Below are 9,976 nucleotides of genomic sequence, written 5' to 3' on the forward strand. Positions count from 1 at the left end.
AATGACTGAAATTCTTTTTGACTTTTGAAAATATGATCCTGAAATGGATCAGGTGAAGTAGGGAGCTGCGTGTGATTCAAAAGTATCCAATAGGGGGCGCCTGGGTGGCTTCGTCGGTTACGCATCTGCCTTCGGCTCCCGTCACGATCCCGGAGTCCCTGGATCGAGCCCCATGCTGCGCCGGGAGTCTGCTTCTCCCTCTCCCTCTGCCCTGCCCCACCCCGCTCATGCTCTCTCTCTCTCTCAAATAAGTAAAATCTTAAAAAAAAAAAAAGTATCCAATAGATCCTGGATATTACCAGGGATCCACAGGAAGCGGTGCTTCCTGTACATTCAGGTAGGGCAGACGTCTCAACAAAAGTAACACAGGAATTGGTGTGTGCATGTATGTATGCATACACGTGCACTTATGTATGCGCATGCGCATGCATATGTAGACGTGTGTGTGCATGTGTCTATATGCACTTCTGTGCATGTTTGTGCATACAGGCATGTGTTATGTGCGCGCATGTGTTTGGACTGGAGAAAGGGATGGAGAGGCAGAGTATCTATGAGGGTCTCTAGATGTCCCTCCCTAACTTCAACTGTTACTCTTCTGCTTTAATTTATTGTATATTGGAGGCCTTACACTGAAAATAGTTTAAAAATCACTGCTAGAAGGGAATGGCGAGTTAATGAAGAATTTTGAGCAGAGAGTGACATAGTAAGATCTGCATTTGAGAAATACCACTTTGCTTGTGGGCAGGAGGATGGGTTGCAGAGAAACGAGAGCAGAGGTGCTAGGTCAATGGGGAGGCGACTGCAGCACTGACCGCAGCCAGAAGTAGGCAGTGCCAGACAGAAGCGGTGGAGTAGAGGGGTATTTTGGAGGTAAAAATCAGAGGGACTTGGCAGTTGCTGGAACACGCAAGATGAGAAAAAGGAGGCACCCTGCCTAATCCGCTGGTTCCGGTCTGGGAGGATGGAGGCGGGCGTCACTGAGTCGGAGCACACCTGAGAGGAACCGCTTCCAAGGAGGGAGGATGGACTGACCACGGGGTGTGTGGGCAGGACGGCTCTGTGCGACCTTCCGCACACAGCGGTCAACTAACTGGCAGCTGCGTATTCAAATCCAGACCTCCCTGCAGAGCTCTGGCATAATCTTGGGTTTTCAACATAGAAGTGTCATAGAAATGTCATCCGGGAATGTCACCTCCCCCTTTATCAGGTAACCCCCGGGGGAGGCGGGGAGAGTATAGCTGGAAAAAGGAAAAGGACCCTGGAAGTCCCAACATTACGAGGGGCAGGGAAATGAGAGCTGGCAAAAGAAACACCAAAGTGACGAGATGGGAGCAGGCAGCTGGATTTAAGGGTTGGAGGCTCAAGAGACAGCTCTAGGTTCAGATTCATGAGTCATGAGCACCTAGGATGTCATCCACACAGCGGAGAGGATGCAGTGAGGACGGTGAGCCTTGGAAACATCACCGTGTCAGGGAGGGGGGGGGGAGAAGGAGTCCTCAGAGGAGGTGGTCAAGGATCAGCCAGAAAAGTATGAGAACAGGGACCAGGTAGAGTCTCAGAAGCTGGCTCGGTCAGGGTACTTTAGGCTGCAAGTAATAGAATAGCTTACTAAATAGAAAAAAAACGGACTAATTAGGTAATAGGAACATAGATTTTCTTACAAGCTGTCTGTAAGGAGGCAATTCCAAGGTTGGCTCAACCACTAAGTCAGGCCTCGTTGGGGAGATGCAGATGGCCGCAGCAACTCCAAACATCATACTTTTCACCAATCATGTGGCTTTCTCTTTCTGTCCCCTCACCCCCTTTATCAGAAAGTGAATGTTCCTATGAAGCTCTCCCAGGCAGACTCTCTCCCTCAGATCCCATGAGCCGGTCCCGGCTGCAAGGAGGCTGGCAAGTGAGTAACTAGCATTAAGTCTCGTGGTAGAAACGGAGCTCTCCCTGCAAGGTAGGAGAAAGGCTGACCATCCAGAGAGGGGCCAGCAGCGGCTTCCTCTGGAGCCTGCAGAGCGGGGGGGCTTTCAGGAGCTGGGAGTGTACTTTCCACTAGAGCAGAGTAGCCCAGGGCTAGGAACACCAGCGATTAGCAGTGTGGGGCGTAGGGAGTGTTTACGGAAGCAGTTTCAGTAGGTTGGGGGAGAAATAGAAACTGAATTACACGTGAATTGAGAAGTGAATGTGGAGAAGAAAGCAGAATAGATAGTGTAGACCAGTGGGTCCCCCACAGGGGCCAGAGGGGCAGATTTTGTCCTCTAGGGGATGTCTGGTAGGGTCTGGAGACACTTTTGGTTGTCACAACTGGTGAAGGCTGTCACGACAGTCACTACTGACAACTGGGGTCCTTTGGCGTCTTCCCAAACTGAAAGTGTGTCTTGTGGGTAGAGGCAGGAATGTGGCTAAGCATCCTACAGTGCTGTTATAGGCTGAATGTTTGTGTCCCCCCAGATTCTCATGTTGAAGCTCTGCTCCCCAACATGACAGAATTGGAAGAGGAGGCATTTGGGAGGCAGTTAGGGTTCAATGAGATCAGGAGGGTTGGGCCCTCATGATGGGACTAGCGTCCTCAGGAGAAGAGACACCAGAGAGCTGGTAGCCGCTCCCCGCTCCCCGCTCCCTGCTCCCCGAGCACTCAGAGGACCGGCTGCACAGGACGCGGGGAGGGGCGGTGTCTTTAGGCCAGGAAGAGGGCCCTCACTGGAAACCGAACTCTGCCAGACCTCCATTCCAGCCCGCCTGCCTCCAGAACGGGGTGGGATAAATCTCTGTGTCTCAGCCACCCAGTCTACAGTATTGCGTTATGGCAGCCCACGCAAACTGAGGCAAATGCACAGGACAGTCCCCACAACACTGATCAGGTCCACAACACCAGTAGTGCTGAGGTCGACAAACCCCAGTGTAGACTACTGTTTCACGAAGTTAGTGTGGATGCGGAAGTAGAGTGAAAAAGGCAGGGGTGAGGAAGGTGGGAGGAGAGACGGCGGCGTGTTCCTGGGCCAGGGACGAGGGTACATTGGGAGGGGCAAGAAAACTTGGGAAGAGAAGTCCGGCTGCTGTTGGAGGACGCCGCCGCCGCAGAGCCAGCAGGGTGGGCCAAGAGTTGATTGAGGGGAGGCCTCAAGCAGGAAGAAGAGTACCCGCAGCCCCCAGACCGAGAGGAGAAAAGAGAGGAGGGTGGGCGCGGGCAGGCGGGAGGCTGGAACTCAGGCTTATTCCTGCCCCAGGACCATGACCTTTTTGGAGTAATAGGAGATAAGGCCATCCACTGAGTGTGAGGGGACAAGGAAAGGAGGGAAGGGAGAGTCTGGAAGCGTTTTCAAGGAGAACGTCAAGAGGGCAGGCCAAGCGCGGGAAAGGAGTATGTTAAGAGCCTGGCTGAGGTTGGAGGCTGAGTCTGTCCTGGGCACAGGCCCAAGGCTGCGTGACTTCCTCCAAAAGGCCCAGTACCCGGGGCCAGCCGGGACGAACCGGTGGGTCAGTGGCGCAGTGTGCAAAAGGACGAGGAGCTCAGAGAAGCGATCAGCCCTGTGGCCCAGGCCCTGGGCAAATCATGTAAACCCTCAAGACCTCAGTTTCCTCATCTATAAAATGGGGTTCACCCATTACCTCATGGGCGTCCAGTGACAGAGCTGATGAGAGAGGCTTTGTCCATGGTGACTCCTTCCCTAAATGCTCGTAATTAACGTTAGTCCTTGCAGAGCGATGGTTACCCGCACTTTCATGGGCTTCTTCATTCAGTTCCCATTCCCCCCACTGCCCTCCCCTACTCCCGTGTGTTCAGAACTGGGGACTTCTGTCCTGGCATGACAGACGGACCAATGAATGACCCCAGGACACAGATACTCACTGGCCCTCCCTCTCTGGTGACAGGGATCCTCCTGCTGTCCCGCCCTTGCTCCCCAGGTGCCAGGCCCCTCTGGGTCCTGGGTCGGAGGCCTGTTGTGCACAAGCCTTTGAGGAGCACTTGGAAGGAGAGGATGTCTTCACTGCCACCACGACATAACTGAATTCAAGTTCAGCTGGAGCCAGAGGAAGCCAGCCAGGGAATGGGAAGGAATGGACAACATGAGGGGAAAGAGGGGTGGGGAATGAAGAGCGGCTGGAGACCCAGGTTGGCCATGGCTGGAACTGGACAAATAGGGGGAAACTGGGAAAGGTGGGCGTTCCAGCAGCTTTTTCCACCCTGGCCTGCAGCGTGCTCGCTCCATCTCCCAGACTGGACAGCGGACAGGTGACAGGGAGTGGGAGCCCTGGCCAGGGCACGGGTGGGAGAGCGGAGGGCCAGGACAGCCCGGAAAGAAAGACGGGGTGGGGGGGAGACAGTGGAGCTTGGGGGAGAAGGAGGACTTATGTTTTGTAGCTATTATTTGTGTAATGACAACAATAACAGCTCCCATTGGTTGAGCATCCACTCTGTACCGGGCAGACTACCTACAGCCGCTTGTTCACTCATAAACCATGAGCTAGGAATCGGTATCCCCACGGACAGATGTGGAGACTGGGGCTGGTGGGGGCCATTGACTTGGCCAGGGCTGCGGAGCCCCGGAGAAGGTGCAGCCAACCCCCCGACTCCCTGCTCCCTTCTCCTCATACGTTCGGTTCCCCTGTCCCCAGGCCGCAGGCCTCACCCAGATGTCCCAGGGGCTACCGTGCCGGGCCAATCATCGCCCATCACCCCAATTTCTTAGGGCCAGTTTTTGAAAACAATCACAGACTAAAACTCAAAGGTATGTATTTCATCGGCAGATTCGGGCCCCGAAACAGTTAACAGGAAGTTATTTTGAACAGGGGGCTTTTTTTTTTGTCTTTCTCTCTACAAGCCATTAACTGATGGCTTTATTCATTCATTCGCTTCTTCGTTAATCCATTATTTGTTCACGGAGAGTCACTGTAGTATAAGGGTTAGGAACATAGGCTCTGGCCTGTAAGTGCCTGAAATCAAATCCTGACGCCCCATCCGTGAGCTTTAGGAACCTAAGTTTTCTGTTTGTCCATCTGGAAAATGGGAATGACACCTCTTTGGGTTGAGGTGACGGGCAGTGGGCTCGTATACCTGAGGCACTCGGAACCGTACCCGGCTCTGGTCCGTGCTAACCTGTGCCAGGAGATGCCAAGTTCAGTGGGCCTGGCTTCCACCCTGGAGATGCTCAGGTCCAGGGAGGGAGGGCATCAGGGCTGCTCTGTCCACCCCACCTACCGGCCAGGACAAGGACAGGGTAAAGCCAGACTACCCTCGGCCTCTGGGGTGCAGATGCTGTAGCCTCAGGCTGGAGTCCAGAGGGGGCACGATGCTGCTTTCGCACTGGGTAAACTGCACCAGCCCTGCCTGCCTGTTGGAGGCCGTGCAGCAGAGTGCATTCCTTTGATGACTTTCTTCTTCCCTGACCCTAGAAACATCTGCCTGGTGGAGGCAGGAGAGGCTTTTAGGATGCCAGGGGCTGGCTCTAACAAGGGCTCATCTCCCTAGGGAGGCTAGCTGATGAAGATCAAGTCCCAAAGCCCAGAATGCTGACCCCAGGCACCTCACAGCAGAAGGCAGAGCCCAATAAGGGAAGTCACAGCCGTTAAGTAGGGCAGTGGCCTGGGCTTTGTCGCCTGCTAAAGACATCCGCTGCCCCCACAGCTTTGTGTGCACCCCAGCGGCTGCTCCATCAGGGCGACAGCTTCTGATCTCTTCCTTTTTCTGGAGCTCTGGCAGAACAAGGCTCGAGTCTCATTTGTCTGTCTGAGGTGGAGGCTTTCAGAGCCAGGCGGCTTGGAAAAATGAGGTGACAAAGGAGGCCGGCCAGCAATTAGGTAATGCCCGGCTGCCTGCTGGGCTGCCCTGCACGGTCTGTCCCAGAGCTCACTGGGAGCGCAGGGGAGAGCGGGCACGTGGATTCTGGGGTTGCATGAGAGGAATGACCACGGTGTGTAGGGACGGAGGGACGCTGGGAAGTAGCCAGGGACCTAAGGTCTCTGAGCCTCATGTGTGTGTAACGGGGTAGAGAATGCCTCTCTCACTGAGAGGTAGGCGGTCCTAACCTAATCGGCCCTGTGGTCACAGGTGACAGGACAGGTGGTCAGGCCGGGTTCCTTCCTTCTCTAGTGTGACTGCAGGGCAGCAGTGTGCATACAGGCGAGCTAACGCCAGACCAGCTGCCCCTGGCGCAGAACTTGGTGGTGGGGATCCTCAAATCCCCCTCCTCAGCCAGTCCTGGGCTGTGAGCTAGGGGCTCTGTCCAGTGGCAAGGCCCTCCAGAGAGGCAGAAGGATTTTCCCACACAACTGCCTCTTCTTCACTGTGGTTTCCTCTCAGCTTCTCCTCCTTGGACAAAAAAAATCCTCTGCTGACTTATTTCTTTGAATTTTCTTCCAGGCTGGTCCTCCTATAAAAAAAGAAATCCTTACCCAAGGTCCAGCCCTGCCTTCTTGCAAAACTCACTGCAACACTGTATCTTGGGGGCCAAAAATCCCCAGAGCCTCCTGCAACTCCAAATATTTGAATCTCTCACTCTACAACCGGGTACTTATTGGGGGGTTCATTTTCGTTTTTAAAGTATATGTGGGCCTGTGTTTCCATATGGGGAATGAGAAAAGCCCAGAAATTCCTTGGTCCTGGGTTCAAGTTCTGGCTTCACTATTTACTAGCTGTGGGACTGTGGGCAAATCGCTTAACTTCTCTGAACCTCAATTCCCTCATCAAGCAGTTTCTATTATTGTGTCAGCAGCTCTTCAGAACAGCCTTGTAAAAAAGGAATTATTAGAAAGGCCTATTTTACAAATGAAGAAACAAAAGCTTTGAGAAGCTCCCTTAACTGTGTCCCTGGGCCACACAGCTAGTGACAGAACCTTGACTTGAGTTTGGATTCCCTACTTTTGGTATGGAATCAGGGGAGGTAAGGATCTCTCTCCAGTTTACTTCTCCAGGTTGTTGCGAAGGGCAAAGGACATCGTCCCTTCGTCTGTTTAACAGACTTTCGTTGAGGGCCACCATGTGCCAGCTTCGGTCTCATGGCATGAAGGGTTCCATAAGCTGTAAAGAGCTGGGCAGGTGGAAGGAGGGTGGGGCACCATCCTCCTGGGGGACGTTGCTGAGTCCTTGTGCGGAGGAATCCTGCCCACCCCGCGCTGTAGCCCTGGGCACAGGGCCTGATGCTCAGGCACAGCCCTTGACGAGGCAGTCTCTTTCCTCTCCAGGTCTCCCTGCCTAGGCCCCTCAGTTCAGCCTCACAACATCCTGTTTGGGAGGTACCATTAGCCCATTTTACAGATGAAGGGGATGTGGATCCCTGAGGACAGTGGAGTTCAGTCCTGGCTGCATGTTAGAATCACTGGAAATCTTTAAAAGCCCAAGACCCAAGCTGAACCCCAGACCACCAAATGAGGAATTCAAGGCTGGGCCCGAGCATCAGTATTTGTTTGTTTGCTTACTTGTCTGTTTTGTAAGATTTTACTTATTTGCCAGAGAGAGAGAGAGAGAGAGAGGGAGAGAGAGCACAAGCAGGGGGAGGGGCAGGCAGAGGGAGAAGCAGGCTCCCTGCTCAGCACGGAGCCTGATGCTGGGCTCATCTCAGGATGAGCACCGGAGCATTCTTCACACGGTGTCCTTGGAGGGAGGTCTGAGAAGCAAGGATTAAGAGCTGCCTCTGAGAGCTGCTTGGCCAACAGCCAGCCAGGAATACGAGCTTTCCCAGGCATTTGTGGGCCAGGGGCAGTGTTTCCCCAGGGTGGGGCTCAGCGTAGTGCCTAGACTGTGGTACAGCTCAGTCGATCCCTGCCTGGAAATAGTGTTCTTTGTGCGTTTCTTCCCTTCCCACACCCCGCCCCTGCCCCCCAGCTCTTTGTGCGGAGCTTCTCTCCAAGTCTGCTGCCTCAGAAGTCGGGGTTTTTAAACGTTCAAAACAGGCCTTCGAGAATTATCTTAGCAGGCTTGGGCTGCCCTAACAAAATACCATAGACTGGGTGACTTCAACAGCAGAGACTTCTTTTCTTACAGTTCTGGAGCCTGGAAGCCCAATATCAAGGTGCCAGCAGGGTCAGTGTCTGGTAAGAACCCTCTTCCGGCCTCGCGGACGGCAGACTTCTGCTGTGTCTCCCACGGCAGAGAGAGAGAGAGAGAGAGAGAGAGAGAGAGAGAGAGTAAGCTGTCTGGTCTCTTCGTGTAAGGACACTAATCTCCCCTAACCCTAACTATCTCCCGAACGCCCCACTCCCAAATACAAAATCACAGGGTGGGGGCGGGGTCAGGCTCCAGCACAGGAACTTGAGGTGCGGAAGGGCACAACTCAGTCCCTAGCATTTGTGTCCTTCTCATGTGCAAAACATGTCCGTTCTATCCTAGCAGCTCCCCAGCCTTGCCTCATTCCAGCGGCAACTCTAAAGTCTCAAGTTTAAAGTCTCCTCAACGAACCGTCAAAATCAACATGGGTAACTCAAGATACGATTCACTCCGAGGCAATATTCTTCAGCTGTGAACCTGTGAAACCGTACGAGTTATGGACTTCCAATATACACCAGGAGGACAGACACAGGGTAGGCATTCCCGTTCCGAAAGGGAGAAGTAGGAAAGGGGGAGGGGTAATGGATCCCAAGCAAGTCCCAAAGTTAGCAAGGCAATTGCCACTAGATCTGAAAGCTCAAGAATAATCCTCTTTGGTTCAATGCTCTGCCTTGCAGACCCAGTGGGTCCCATCTCTGCGGCTCTGCCAAGTGGGGGTGGGAGGCTTCCTGCAAGGGGATGGCCTAATAATCTCTGAACTGCCTATAGGGTCCTTCTGCCTTTTCCCTGCAGAACAGTGCACATTGCAGCCAAAGAGCCCAATGCTCTGGTCCTGCAGCATACAAGAACTTTGATGCCTTTCCTGCGTTCTGTCCTGCTTTCTCTTGCTCCCTCAGTTCAAACGGGCAGTGTCTTTGCTGGTATAACCCCATCGCTTGCCTGGCTTCCACTGAGCTGGCTGATTAGATCTGTACGCACACCGGGTGTTATCAAATGGTTGTTTAGCCACACCCTCAGTGTTCAATTCTAAGCACGCTTTCTCATCTTCTTGCAATGATGCCAGACTGAAACTTTTCTAAACCGCCAAGCTCTGGTTCCATTTTGCTTAACAATTCCTTCTTTAATTGCTGTCTTTCCTTTTGCATTTTACTCCAAGGATTCAGGAGATACCCAGCGGCTCCCTCAACCCTTTGCTTTGAGATCTCCTCAGCTAAATATTCAATTTCACAGCTCACAACATCCACCTTCCGCAAAACACCAGAACACAACTCAGTCAAGCTCTTTGCCACTTTATAACAAGGATCACCTTTTCTCCAGTTTCCAATAACACGTTCATTGTTTACATCTGAGCCCTTACCAGCATTGCCCATGAGGCCCATATTTCTAGCATGCACCTCAAAATTTGGTGTGAGAAGAGTGACCACACACGAGACCATCAGAGCCAGGCTGCCAGGCAGGAGACCAGTCAACATGCAGAGGCTGAGCCTGCAAACCATTTTCCTGCATTTGGCACACCACTAGCTCCTGGGCAGTGAGCCACATCAGTGTCCATTCCTCCCGCTGGATGGGCGTCCCTCGAAGCCCGCTGCAGGTCACCAGGGGATTCGAAGCTAGCTTGTACTGAAGTCTTTTCCAAAGCCCCTCTAAGCTGTCCTCTATAAACACCACTTTTCCAAAGGCCCAGCAGAGTAGCAAGCTTTCTGGTAGAAGGAGCCTTTGCACCCAGAATCGGGCTGCTGATGGGAAGGAAGAATCTCAGCATTGCTGTGCTGGTGGGTCAGGAGAGTGGGGAGCCCCCCTCCCCCATCTTATGTAATACATGTAACTGGCAGCACAGCCCGGCAGTCTGGTACCCAGGCCTAGAAGCCAGAATGCAGCCAGCACGTTCCGGCCTTGCCCCTTGCTGGCAGTGGGCCCTCCATGTCTCTGTTTCAGTTTCCTCTCCTGAGAGAGGGAGATGATAATAATTCCCGTCTCATGGAAGGGTGATAAGAATTT

The sequence above is a fragment of the Zalophus californianus genome, chromosome 4 (assembly GCF_009762305.2).
Source record: "Zalophus californianus isolate mZalCal1 chromosome 4, mZalCal1.pri.v2, whole genome shotgun sequence".
NCBI lineage: Eukaryota > Metazoa > Chordata > Mammalia > Carnivora > Otariidae > Zalophus > Zalophus californianus.